The sequence below is a fragment of the Aotus nancymaae genome, unplaced genomic scaffold (genome assembly GCF_030222135.1).
Source record: "Aotus nancymaae isolate 86718 unplaced genomic scaffold, 86718_ANA_hifiasm-v0.15.2.pri h1tg000131l, whole genome shotgun sequence".
Taxonomy (NCBI): domain Eukaryota; kingdom Metazoa; phylum Chordata; class Mammalia; order Primates; family Aotidae; genus Aotus; species Aotus nancymaae.
This window is the reverse complement of record NW_026988546.1, coordinates 3,440,393-3,454,598: the sequence shown is the minus strand read 5'-3', so window position 1 is coordinate 3,454,598 and position 14,206 is coordinate 3,440,393.

Here is a 14,206-nt window from a genome sequence, read left to right as displayed (position 1 = left end):
GTATAGTGTATGTTGTGTATTGATTGATAGCTCACATCTCCCTAAAATGTATAAAACTAAGCTGTGCCCTGACCACCTTGGGCACATGTCAGGAGTTTCTGAGGCTGTGTCACAGGAACTGGCACATCTTCAACCTTGGCAAAGTAATTGCAGTTAACTTTTGCACCAACCTAATACATGCTACAACATGGATGAACCTTAAAAACATACTAAAGGAAAGCCGGTCTACTTATATGAAATGTCCAGAAAAGGCAGATCTATAGAAACAGAAAATGGATTAATGGTTGCATAGGACAAATGTTTTTAGGGGATGGGGAGTAGCCAATCTTGGTTATGGGGTTCTTTTTGGGATGATGAAAATGTTCTAAAATTGATTTGGTGTTGGTTGCATAAGTCTGTGCATATACTAAAAATAATGGAATTCTACACTTTAAAATGGTGAATGGTATGATATGTGAATTATATCTTAATAAAGTAACAGAAACTGTGAAGGAGAAATAAAAATAAGAAATAACAGGACAATATGAAAAAGTACTGACAGAGGTCAAGAAATAATTTTTTTAATTTTAGAAATTCATGAATGAAGATTAAAAAGTAAGCAACACAGGAGAAAATAGACACAACCAAGGGAGATTAAAGGGCTAGATGTAGGGCTTGGCATGCAGGCTCACACCTGTAATTTCTAGAACTTTGGGAGGTCAAAGCAGGCAGATCACTTGAGGCCAGGAGTTCAAGACTAGCCTGGCCAAGATGGTGAAACCCTGTCTCTACTAAAAATACAAAAAATTACCTGGGCATGGTGATGTACGTCTGTAACCCAGCTACTCAGGTGGCTGAGGCATTAGAATCGCTTGAACCCAGGAGGTGGAAGTTGCAGTGAGCTGAGATCATACTACTGCACTCCAGCCTGGGTGACAGAGCAAAATCCTATCTCAAAAAATAATAATAAAATAAAGTGTTAAATATAGAACCCAAGCAAAGAAGATTCATCATAGCAGGAGTCCCTGCAGGAGAATACCAAAACAACTGAAGAGAAAATACTATGAACCTAGAAGATCTGAGACAGTCTCAGCTAATTTAGAAAGTTTATTTTACCAAGGTTGAGGACGTGCCGGTAACATAGCCTCAGGAAGTCCTGACAGCATGTGCCCAAGGTGGTTGGGGCACAGCTTGGTTTTATACATTTTGGGGAGACATGAGACAACAATCAATATATGTAAGAAGTTCATTAGCTCCATCCAGAAGGGTGGAGACAACTCAAAGCAAGCCCCCCACCCCCAGCCTCCCAGGGGCTTCCAGGTCACAGGTAGGTGAGAGACAGATGGTTCATTCTTTTGAGTTTCTGGTAAGTCTTTCCAAAGGAGGCAGTCAAAATATACATCTGTGTCTGTAAGCAGAGAGATGACTGTGAATAGAATGGAAGGCCGATTTGCCCTGAGCTGTTCCCAGCTTGAAGAGGCCCAAGATATTTTCCTTTTGCATTTCCCCCCTTTTCTTTTTTAATTTTTTGGAGAAGGCATTTTACAAGAAAATGAGTCTCTGGTCTCAGGTTTCATCTGATATCTCATGGCTAGGATGGTTTATTCCTAGACAGGTAGGTCCCAAAAGCTCATTTTTAGCAGGTTATGAAGTCTCATGTCCTATTAAGGGAAAATAGGGGGAGAAAGGGAGAAAAACAACAACAAACAAAAGAACAATCCTGGAAAAATCAATATAGGCCACATTACTCTGAAGTCCATACATCAGTAGGCAAGTATGAAAGTGGCTTATGTACGTAAATAGATTAGTTATTTTCTTATGAAATTTAAGTTGTCTGGCTTCAGTTGGCAGGGTTTTAAGAAAGCACAGCTTAGTTTTCAGAGACTCGAAATTAGGAAAAATGGGGAAAAAAGGAAAAAAATTGAAAACATTATTTTGAAGACTTGTAGCCAAGAAAAATTAGAATTCAGTCCAAACTGTGAAAAATAATAAAAATTGAAAAAAGCATTAGGCAAGACTAGAATCTAACAACAGGTATACTATAGTTTTGAAACATAATTTTTTTCTCACTCCAGTTTCCCATTTTTACTAAAGACAAATCATGGTAGGACTGGTTTGCTTTATTATACTTGGCCTAATTATTTGTATACAATGCAAAAAAAACGATTATTTTTTACATAGGCTTTTAAATTTGCTTTAATGGAACTTTGTTCCATAGAAGGATAAAGCCAAGCCTAGCCGTGGATTTGTACCATCAAATACCTGTGAGTTGGGTAAATTTTCTCTCCTCTTGAGGTTCCAAGTTAAACCTAGAGCTTCTGCACCTGTCAGAAAGTAACATTCTTTACTTACACAGGTCAGAAACCCTGTACAGGGACTGTATACACAAAATGTGAGGCCAATGTTTTCAAGGGCTTTATTGACTCCATAAGTCAAGTGTGATTCCTTAAAGGAAAGCACACCATTCCAGTCAAAGACTTGGTAAAAATAACCAATTTCTTCAATTGCATCCTCTTACAAATGAAAACAGATTCTTATTGCACTTACGCAAATAACTGTATTGTCATAAGTTAAGACTAGTCACAAATAGTTTCCAAATTCTGGAGAAATCAGGTAGAGAGAAACAAATATGCTCCAAATTTTGTTAATAGGAGTATACAGAATTTTTTAAAGCTGTCACTAGCTCAAAAGAAAAGTTTTACGATCTGAAAATCCAAACAAAGGATCAGCAAACGTTTTAAGCAAAAAGTTAAAAAGATTGGTTTAGTCCATACAGTTAATTCCTGTACTGCTTGATAGTCATGGACATTTTAGCTCTCCATGAGTCCTGAAAGATTTTCCTCTATTCTGATGTCACAATCTCCAAAGTTATCAGAAACTTGCATTTAAGAGCATCTGTTGGAGTTTTATAGCTGATTATTAAGCCACCTTCTAAAGAGGACCAAAACAAGACAACAATTGTCCATGGATGAAAAAAAAAAGGTTTAAGGCAGCCATAGTCAAAAGACGCAATTGACACTCTGTGGCACACAATAATTTTAACATAACAATTATGATTATTAGTGATAATATGCACTAAGTTATATCAGAATTACAGGAGTTTCCCATAATTTTGAAATACATACCAATAACATATTTATACAAATACAGCCCAAATAAAACCAAACATCATTTGATATTTGACAATTATCCCTGTATAACTTTTATCTGAAATAAGCCAAATTGTCATTTTTAGACTTTAGAAACCTAATATCTTAAAGGATTAATTGGATTAGAAAAATGTATAATTTATAATTTGATTTTGGAAAATTTGTCAAATATAAAAGGTTTAAAACACTTGATATTACAGAATACGATTACAGGTCATTGTAAAGTCATTTATTTAACTAAAGTGATAATTCAAGGATTTCAAAAAAAAGCAAAAACCTTTACTCTTTGAGAGAGGAGACTTACCTAATTAAAAACAGCATGAAGCCAATTACATTTGTTTTTTGAAACTTTGTAAACAATTTATAAAATTTAATCTTATTGTAAAATATAATTTCCATAAGACTTTTATAACCTTTATTAAAGAGTTGTTTAATGCTTCAAGAAAACCTTGTTAATCTGATACAGGGAACCATATATTGGTTTTGCATCTGTGTGCCTCTGAAATTAATGATTAATTTATAGAGAAAATGAACTTATTTTATCTTTCAAAATTGGCCCTTACAATCTTATATACCCACTTCTTCCGCAATAGTCCCTGAGCCTTGAGAAGTTGAATAGCTTTAATTTCTTGCCCTGTGTCTTAGGAATGCAATTTATTTTGATTGGCATCTTCTACAGGGTCTGAAGATGAGGCTTTAATTGCTGTCAGTGTTTACGATTTAGCAGAACTTGGTGTCCTTTTTAGACCCAGGAGTTAAAACCCTGTAATTCAATGTCGCAAGGGCTTTCAAAGCACATACAGGAAGATACATGGATATAATAACCTATTAAAAGAATATTTATCTGAATTTTTTTCAGTAAGCAAACCAAAACTTAACAATAATATGACTTGATTTTATAAAAGTTTTTGGGTTTTTAAAATATCTAAATCCTCTTATTGTGACTTACACCAACTGTTATGACATGCTTGGACTTTCTGGTTTATCCTGAACATTCCTCCTTTTTAAACAACCAGTTATTTTATTTTAGGACTAAATTTACCATACAAGATTCTTTCCTGTATAAAATTATTTCTCTTTAAGATTTTTACCTCAAAACAAAATTTTTATAACTTTCTTTACATATCTTTTTTTTAGACAGAGTCTCACTCTGTCTCCTAGGCTGGAGTGCTGTGGTGCAATCTTAGCTCACTGCAACCTCTGCCTCCCAGGTTCAAGCAATTCTCCTGCCTCAGCCTCCTGAGTAGCTGGGATTACAGGCTGGTAACACCACACCTGGCCAATGTTTGTATTTTAATAGAGACAGGGTTTCACCATGTTGGCCAGGCTGGTCTCAAATTCCTGACCTCAGATGATCTGTCCACCTTGGCCTCCCAAAGTGCTGGGATTACAAGCATGAGCCACTGTGCCCAGCCTTTACATCTTTTTTTATTCCTGGTTCTTTTTACCTTGTTTTATACATAACCTTTAAATAAGCTTTGAATTAGACAAACTTGTTCACCTTTTTTTTTTAAAAAAAGGATACCCCTTTTTTTTAGCAAAAATATTTTTCTATAAAGTATATTTATTGCAAAATATCCGAATAATGAAGTATCTATTATTTAACTTTATATTCTAAATTATGACCAGTTTATCTACAAGTATTTATCCCATTACATTTACCTACTTCTTTTAATTGTTTACCTAGATTATTTATGAATATTGTGATTGTCATAATTTAAGTTATGAAATTGCCATTGCAAAATTATAACTGAGACAGTGAAAAAAGATTTGACCTGTGTTTTAAGAGTATTGCCTAATTCTTGGGAAAGAGACAAGGAAAGGAGTTTCTTCTCAACATAAAAACAAAGACCACAAGTTGGTTCTAATAATGACCTCAGCCTAACTTGTTCAGTCATATCCACCACAACAAAAGAATATCCCAGCTCTGGTCAGTCTAGAGGTCCAGTCAACACACTGCAGAGCCAGGCTGTTGTAGGATCCTGGAAGTGGCTCTTGGGAAACTTTTCTTACATGCCTCACTGCCCACAGTAATTGTGCCAGTTGACACAGGTGTTGAATCTTTATATGATAGTTAAGGTTGGAGAACGCACCTGTCTTCTTGGTTGTTTTCTACTTGCTCTGTTCAGCTTCTAGATAAGAGCTGCCTCCTTCTCTGAGTATGTTAAATAACTTCTCTACCTTATTAAACAAAAACTCTGAATTCCTCTAGGCAAGACACAATTTTGAGACTGTGATCAAAGAGAGGCTGGGGCATAGCACTGGGAGATGGTGGTCTGAGCTAGGGCTGTTCCAGAGCAGATGGGAGAAAACAATGAAAGTTGTAGGGGATATTTGGAAGTAGGATATAGTACTGATTGGGTGGGGATGCTCAGATGTTGTGGTAGCAAGAAATGAGGGAGTGGCTGAAAATGACTCACTTGAGTAGGTCTCTTTAATGAAACTAGGGATCCAAGGATAGAACTGAGTAGCAGGGTCAGCAGAGAAGACAGTGAATTCAGATGGAGAGAGCCTAAGAGGAATTAAGAATCAAATATATACAGTCATCCCTCAGTATCCATGGGGGATTGGTTCCAAGACCCTTGTGGATACCAAAATCCAGAGATGCCCAAGCCCCCTATAAAAAAGGGTGTAGTATTTCCATATAACCTGCCACATATCCTCCTGTACACTTTTAAACCTCTCCAGATTACAGATGATACCTGATGTATTATAAATGCTATATAAATAGTTATACTGTATTGATTAGAGAATAATGACAACAGAAAAGTCTGTACCTAACAGGTACAGACAAAGCCAGACATTTTTCTTTTCTGGAATATTTTCCATCTGCTGTTGGTTGAATCCACAGATGCAGAACCCAAGGATATGGAAGGCCAAAGAAGCACTTACAGAGAATGGAGAGTGTAGATTTGTGAAAACTAAGGAAGGAGATTTGAAACAAGAAGACTTGATTCACAGTTTTAAAGGCTACAAAGGAGGTAAATTGAAAAAAAAAACAGAAAACGCTAAGAGGCTATGTGAAGGTCATCAACCATCATCAAGAGAGAAATTCCACAGAGCAATCAGTATAGAAACCATGTTTTCATTTCCAAAAACCAGAAAACATGGTCTGATGATAGATTTTGATTGACTTATGAACTTATCTATATGAAGTCTTTCAGTGGCCCCAAAACAAATCATATGTTTTTAATCAATAACCATTACTGAAAAAATATATACTGAAAAGTAACTACACTGGAAAATTCACGAGGTATTGTTACTATTGTAATTGGGAGAGAAGCCAGATGTTTTAGGAATATTTTAGGAATGAAATAAATCAAAAAATAAAATAAAATAAAATAAATAAAAATAAAAAACAAAAGGAATGAAGTAAGTCAAAAGAAAGGAAAATGTGAAGAATATGAATAAACAGAGAAATGCAGAAGGGACAAAAGGAATCACTCCTTACACTGTCAATGGCAGGCTAGAACTGTTCTTGCTGATGAGGACCTGAAGTTCCTGCAGAGGTCAGGGTGGCCTCTAACATTGTATGCCCACCCATATTTCATCAGGCCAGCAATAATTTTGATGGCTGACCTGCTGAGAGAAGATTTTTTTTAAAGAGACAGATTTTACTCTGTTGCCCATGCTGGAGTACAGTGGTGGTCATAGCTCACCATAACCTCAAACTCCTGAGCTTTAAGTGATCCTCCCACCTCAGCTTCCTGAGTAGGTGGGACTACAAGTATGTACCACTGCACCCGTCACAGGATAGTCTTGAACACAGACATTTATTTAGGGATGAATTTTAAAATGACTGACTTTGTATAACCATATCACTATATTCAAAATGTCTAGAGAAAAATGGGGGAAAGGACTGGATTAGACCAGGCGTGGTGGCTCATACCAGTAACCTTAGTACTCTGGGAGGCCAAAGCAGGAGGATTGCTTGAGGCCAAGGGTTCAAGACCAACCTGGCCAACATATAAAAACCCCACCTCTATTTCAATTAAAAAAATAGAAGAAGAAAAAAAGACTTGGTTGGTTGTTTTTTTGTTTTGTTTTGTTTTTGAAATGGAGTTTTGCTCTTTTTGGCCAGGCTGGAATACAATGATGCAATCTTGTCACCACAAACTCCGCTTCCCGAGTTCAAGTGATTCTCCTGCTTCAGCCTCCTGAGTAGCTGGGATTACAGGCATGCACCACCACACCCAGCTAATTTTGTATTTTTAGTAGAGACAGGGTTGCTCCATGTTGGTCAGGCTGGTCTCAAACTCCCGACCTCAGGTGATTTGCTGCTTCAGCCTCCCAAAGTGTTGGGTTTACAGGCATGAGCCACTGTGCCTGGCCTTGGTTGGCAGTTTTTACCATTAATCATACCATTAATTTTTCTGATTACAAAAGTAATAAGGCATACAAAGTCAATCATTAAGGAAATACAAAATATGAAAAATAAGGATGTTCTCTAATCTCATCTCTCACAGATAATTTCTTTCAAGATTTGATGCATTTTCTCCCCAATTTTTGTTTTCTAGACATACACTAACATTTGTCTTTGTTAAAATGGGGTCACTGAGTACATTCTATTTTGCAACTTGTTTTTTCCAATTTACCTGTATAGCCAGCACATTTTCCTATGTCATCATGGTAGTGCTGCCTCTCTTAAGGAATGCAAAGTGTTCTATTGTGCAGATGAAAATATTTCTTTTCTTTCTTTTTTTTGACCCAGGTTGGAGTGCAGCGACGCAATCTCGGCTCACTGCAACCTCTGCCTCCCAGGTTCAAGTAATTCTCCTGCCTCAGCCTCCTGAGTAGCATGTGCCTGCTACCATGCCCGGCTAATTTTTTGTATTTTTAGTAGAGATGGAGTTTTGCCATGTTAGCCAAGTTGGTTTTGAACTCCTGACCTCAGGTGATCCTCCCACCTTGGCTTCCCAAAGCGCTGTGATTACAGGTGTGAGCCGCTGTGCCTGGCAAACATATTTCTTAATCAGGCAAAGGTGAAGGAGGAAAGCCTCTGGACTTCTGTTTCCTTTCAACATACCTCAAAGCCCTTATTTTAGGAAATACTTATCCTGTTTCTTCAGCTCCACAAGAAAGAAAATTTGTACTGCCGTGGACCAGCAAGCTTGACTATGGTTTTTGGGTTTTTTTACCTCTTCCACAAAGCAAGAGGAAGCCAAATCTCTAAATGAGATCTTAAGATATAAACATGAAAAATCTCCATCAAAGTACTAGGTTGTATAGTTTCATAAAATGTAAAGTACATATTACAGATTATGAAATAGCCTTAAGAGCTGTCTTAAGCTTTTAATTGTAGATAAAAACACATTACTGAATATACCATTCCTACTGAGAAGTCCAAGGCTGGGAATGAAATTTCTCCAGTATTTCCCATTTTAAAGAGTCATATTCCAAGTAAAATTTTTTTCTTTTCTTTTTCTTGAGATAGAGTTTTGCTCTGTCGCCCAGGCTAGAGTGTAGTGGTGCTGGGAGTACAAGTGTGTACCACCATGCCCGGCTAATTTTTCATATTTTTAGTGGAGACGGAGTTTCACCATGTTGGCCAGGCTGGTCTTGAACTCCTGATCTCAAGTGATCCATCCACCTCAGCCTCCCAAAGTGCCAAGTAAAATATTTTATTGGGAAAATGTCCACAGAATAAGGGGTGTGGACTTGTTCAGCAGGTAGTGGTTGAAGTGATGAGAGGGAACCAGGGCTCTTCCTGCTATTTTTTTGCTAGTGCTGGTCCCTTTAGGGAGTTCCCTTCCCTTACCAGGGTCTTTATCTATCTATCTATCTATCTATCTATCTATCTATCTATCTATCTATCTATTTATTTTGAGACAGAGTCTTGCTCTTTACCCAGGCTGGAGTGCAGTGGCGTGACCTCGGCTCACTGCAACCTCCAACCTCCGTCTCCTAGGTTCAAGTGATTCTCCTGCCTCAGCTTCCTGAGTAGCTGGGATTACAGGCATGCACCACCATGCCCAACTAATTTTTTTGTATTTTTAGTAGGGATGGGGTTTCACTTTGTTGGTCAGGCTGGTCACAAACCCCTGACCTTGTGATCTGCCCATCTTGGCCTCCCAAAGTGCTGGGATTACAGGCGTGAACCACCGCACCCAACCTGCCAGGGTCTTTCACCCCTACTTTCTGCCCCTTCTCTGAGGAGCCTGAGCCCCCTTGGCCTCTCAGGTTCATCCAAACAAGTTATGGCCTTCATAAAACTGTCTGATTAAATGTATGTTGTTGTTTGTTCTTTACTATTATACATGATATAAATGCTTAAGTCATTTCGTGTATTTTAAAACCAACTGACAAATAATTTGGAGCTTGTCATTAGCATCCTTGTGCTAATGTAATAAAACTTTAGGTTTTGTTACTTAAAACTATAGTTTTCTAAGTTTTACATTGCATAGAAACAATAAGGATCTGATCATAAGCCAAAAATAAGGCTGGGCATGGTGGCTCATGCCTGTAATCCCAGGGGATTGGGAGGCCAAGGACAAAGGATGGCTTGAGGCCAGGAGTTCAAGATCAGCCTGAGGGCTGGGTGTGATGGCTCATGCCTGTAATCTCAGCTTTGGGAGATCAAAGCTGAGGATCACTTGAGCCCAGGAGTTCAAGACCAGCCTGGGCAACATAGTGAGACCACTCCCTTTCCCCACCATCTCTACAAAACATTTAAAAATTAACTGGGCATGGTGGTACATACCTGTAATTCTGGTTACTTGAGAGGCTGAGGTAGGAGGATCACTTGAGTCCAGGAGGCTGAGGCTGCAGTGAGCTGTGGTCACATGACTGCAAGCCAGCCTGGGTGACAGAGAGAGACCCTGCCTCAAAAAGAGGAGGTAGGGGAACCAGCCTGGGCAACGTAGGAAGACTCCATCTCTACAAAAGATAAAAAAAAAAATTCTCCTGTGTCAGAAGACCACTTGAAAAACAAAAAAAATTTAAACATTAGCCCAGTGTGGAGGTACACACCTATAGTCTCAGCTACTGGGCGGACTGAGATGGAAATTTCACTGGAGCCCAGGAGTTTGAAGTTACAGTGAACTGTGATTGTGCCACTGCACTCCAGCCTGAACAACAGAGGGAGATCGTGTCTCTTAGAAAAGAAAAAAAAAAGACAAAAATAAAACTAAAGCAGGCTGAATCTCATAAGCAAAGGAAATAATTCTGATTAAGAAGACTGGAAACAGATAGGACCAGCCCTTGCCTCTTAGGAAAGAGCTGAGAAAAGATTTTGGCAAATGATGGCCAAGAGGCAGCAGAACCCTCCTGCAGTGGTTCATAAACTTGGCTGCATTGCCCACTGCTGCTGTAAAAATTACCACAACATTGGTGGTTTAAAATATTGTAAGTTTATTTTTTTAATTTTATTTATTTTTGGAGACATGAGTCCCTAGCTCCTGGCCCCTTCCTTCTGTCTTCAAAGCCAGCAATAGCCGTTCCCATCTCTGTGATACTTAACTCTTCTGCCTCCATCTTCCACATTTAAGGGCCCACCTTGATAATTCAGGCTATTCTATCTCTTTTAAGATCAGATGATAAGGAACTGAATTCCATCCACTACCTGGAATCCCCTCTGCCATGCAACTTAACATGTACACGGGTTCCAGGGAGTAGGCTGGGGCCTTCTTTCAAAGATCATCATTCTGCCTACCCTACCTGGGGATCTTCACAAAGTACCGCTGCCTGGGCCCTGTCCCAAGATTCTGATGTAATTGGCCTGAAGTGTGGCCATCAAGATGCTGTTATGCTCCCCAAGTGATTCTAATGAGCAGCCACTGAAAATCACTGCTCTGGCCAGACGTGGTGTCTCATGCCTGTAATCCCAGCACTTTGAGAGGCCAAGGTGGCAGGATTGCTTGAGGCCAGGAGCTCAAGACAAGTCTGGGCAACATGGTGAAACCCTATCTCTACTCTCTCTCCCTCTCTCTCTCTCTCTCTCTCTATATATATATATATATATATATATATATATATGCTCTCTCTCTCTATATATATGTTAATATGTATGTATGTATATGTATGTATATGTTAGTTGGATGTGGTGGCATGCACCTGTAGTCCAGCTACTTGGGAGGCTGAGGCAGAAGGATTACTTGAGCCCAGGAGTTGGAGGCTGCAGTGAGCTGTGATTGGGCCATTGCATTCCAGCCTGGACAACAGAGTGAGACTCTGACTCAAAAAAAGAAAACCCCAAAATTTTCTGCTCCAAAGAGATCATATATTCTATTTCTTCACACGTACCTGGCACTGCCATAGATGTGTTCATTGTATATGTGTCATTTAACTTTCCCAATGACCTATTTTTAGTTAACAACTAACATTTACATGCCAAGCATTGTGATGAGTTAGTTGTGCTACTATTGTGGTGATCTTTTACAAAAATTTTATCTTGAGAAATCATCACAGCAACCCTATGAAGTAGGTACTGTTTTTATTCCCATTTTATAGAGAAGGAAGCAGACTCAGAAATTTGTCCAAGGAGGCTGGGTGCAGTGGCTCATGCCTGTAATTCCAGTGCTTTGGGAGGCTGAGGCAGGCAGATCACCTGAGGTCAGGAGTTTGAGACCAGCTTGATCAACATGGCGAAACCCCAACTCTACTAAAAATACAAAAATTAGCCAGGCATGGTGGCGCTTGCCTGTAATCTCAGCTACTTGGGAGACTGAGGCAGGAGAATTGCTTGAACCTGGGAGGTGGAGTTTGCAGTGAGCCAAGATCGCACCATTGCACTTCAGCCTGAGCAAGAGAGCAGGTACACAGTAGAGCAAGGCCTAAACACAAATATAAAACAAAAAAATAATAAATATTTATTTATGTATTTATTGAGACTAGGTATCACTGTGTCACACAGGCTGGAGTACAGTGGCTCAGTCATGACTTACTGCAGTCTCAGCCTTCTGGGCTCTGGTAATCCACTTACCTCAGCTTCCCAGTTATCTGGGACTACAGATGTATACCAGCTAATTTTTTGTACTTTTTGTAGAAACAGGGTCTCACTTTGTGGCCCAGTCTGGTCTGGAACTCCTGGGTTCAGGCGATCTGCCCACCTCAGCCTCCCTGCATGCTGGGATTACAGGCGTGAGCCACTGTGCCTGGCCAATATTTATTATTATCATTTTTTACTCCTTTCAAAAGCGAACATCCATGATTTGTGTTAGGGATCCATGTCATAATATCAGCCAAACCGCAGTTTAATTTCCCAATAAACCATCATTCACCAGTTTGGGCAGCTTCTATCTGAGGAATATGGAAGATTTTCTAGGCCTTGTTGGGAAACTTCAAACCTTTCCAAGTGGCCAAAGTTGTAATACTTCTAACCCCTTCAATGACCACACTCATGTCATGGCTTACTGTAACTTCCCCCCTCAACCACTCTTAACTCTTTGCAGGTGCAAGCTAGAAATGTAATCTTTTTTCAACACCATGGGCAGCCAACATTCCCCAGACCCTCATCTTTGAGAGTAGAAAGGGTTTGAGTGACCACACACCCTACTGGTGAGGACTGTGGATGTGGTCACAGATCAGTTTTGGAAGGCATGTGTGTGAGGGCCAGGCAAGGTGGCTCTTGATGGGACTATTGATGGGACCTCACAGCCTCACACTGACAGGCCAGGGCAGTGACCACGAGTCTGTCACTGAAAACCTTCCAAGCCTTGAATGCAGCTATGTACAATGTGGATGCATCCTAGCAGTAGAAACTTATGTTAGAAAATAAGCTAAACAAAAACTTTTAGGAAGTGATTTTTTTTTTTGAGACACTGTCTTAGGCTTGAGTACAATAGTACAATCCCAGGCTGGAGTACAGTAGTGCAATCATGGGTCACTGCAGCTTTGACCTCCCAGGCTCAAGTGATCCTCCCACCTCAGTCTTCTGAGTAGCTGGGAACAGGTGCATATCACCATGCCTGACTAATTCTTTTTATTTTATTTTATTTTATTTTTAAAGATAGGGTTTCTCCGTGATGGCCAGGCTGGTCTTGAACTCCTGACCTCAGGTGATCCACCCACCTCGGCTTCCCAAAGTGCTAGGATTACAGGCATGAGCCACCGTGTCCGGCCACCTGACTAATTCTTTTTCTTTTTTCTTTTTTTTTTTTTTTGAGACTGAGTTTTGTTCCTGTTGCCTAGGCTGGAGTACAGTGGTACAATCTTAGCTTACTGCAACCTCCACCTCATGGGTTCAAGTGATTCTCCTGCCTCAGCCTCCAATGGAACTGGGATTACAGGCACATGCCACCATGCCCAGATAATTTTTTGTATTTATAGTAGAGACAGGTTTTCACCATGTTGGCCAGACTGGTCTTGAACTCTTGACCTCAGATGATCCACCCTCCTCGGCCTCCCAAAGTGCTGGAATTACAGGCATGAGCCACCGAGCCTGCCCCCTGGCTAATTCTTTCATTGTTTGTAGAGATGGGTTCTTACTATGTTGCCCAGGCTAGTTGCAAACTCCTTGGCTCAAGTGATCCTCCCCTCTTGGCCTTCCAAAGTGCTGAGATTACAGGTATGAACCACTGTGCCTGACCAGGAAGTGATCTTGATGTGAAAAAATTTTTGGCATAGCAGAAAGAAAAAAAAGAACAAAGTCAGCAAAACATAGTAATTTTTATTTTTATTTATTTATTTATTTATTTTGAGACGGAGTTTCACTTTTGTAACCCAGGCTGGAGTGCAATGGCGCGATCTCGGCTCACCGCAACCTCCGCCTCCTGGGTTCAGGCAATTCTCCTGCCTCAGCCTCCTGAGTAGCTGGGATTACAGGCATGTGCCACTGTGCCCAGCTAATTTTTTGTATTTTTAGTAGAGATGGGATTTCACCATGTTGACCAGGATGGTCTCGATCTCTTGACCTCGTGATCTACCCACCTCGGCCTCCCAAAGTGCTGGGATTACAGGCGTGAGCCACCGTGCCCGGCCCAATTTTTATGTTATTATGTAAATACAACAGACTTCTTTCTCCCTCCTTTCTTCCTCCTTCTAGTGGGAAATCCATACCTCACCAACTCCCAGCTGCATGTGGGTACTTTCCCCTCTCCCACCCTCTAGCACTATTAAGGCCCAAGGCATTTTCTCTGCCT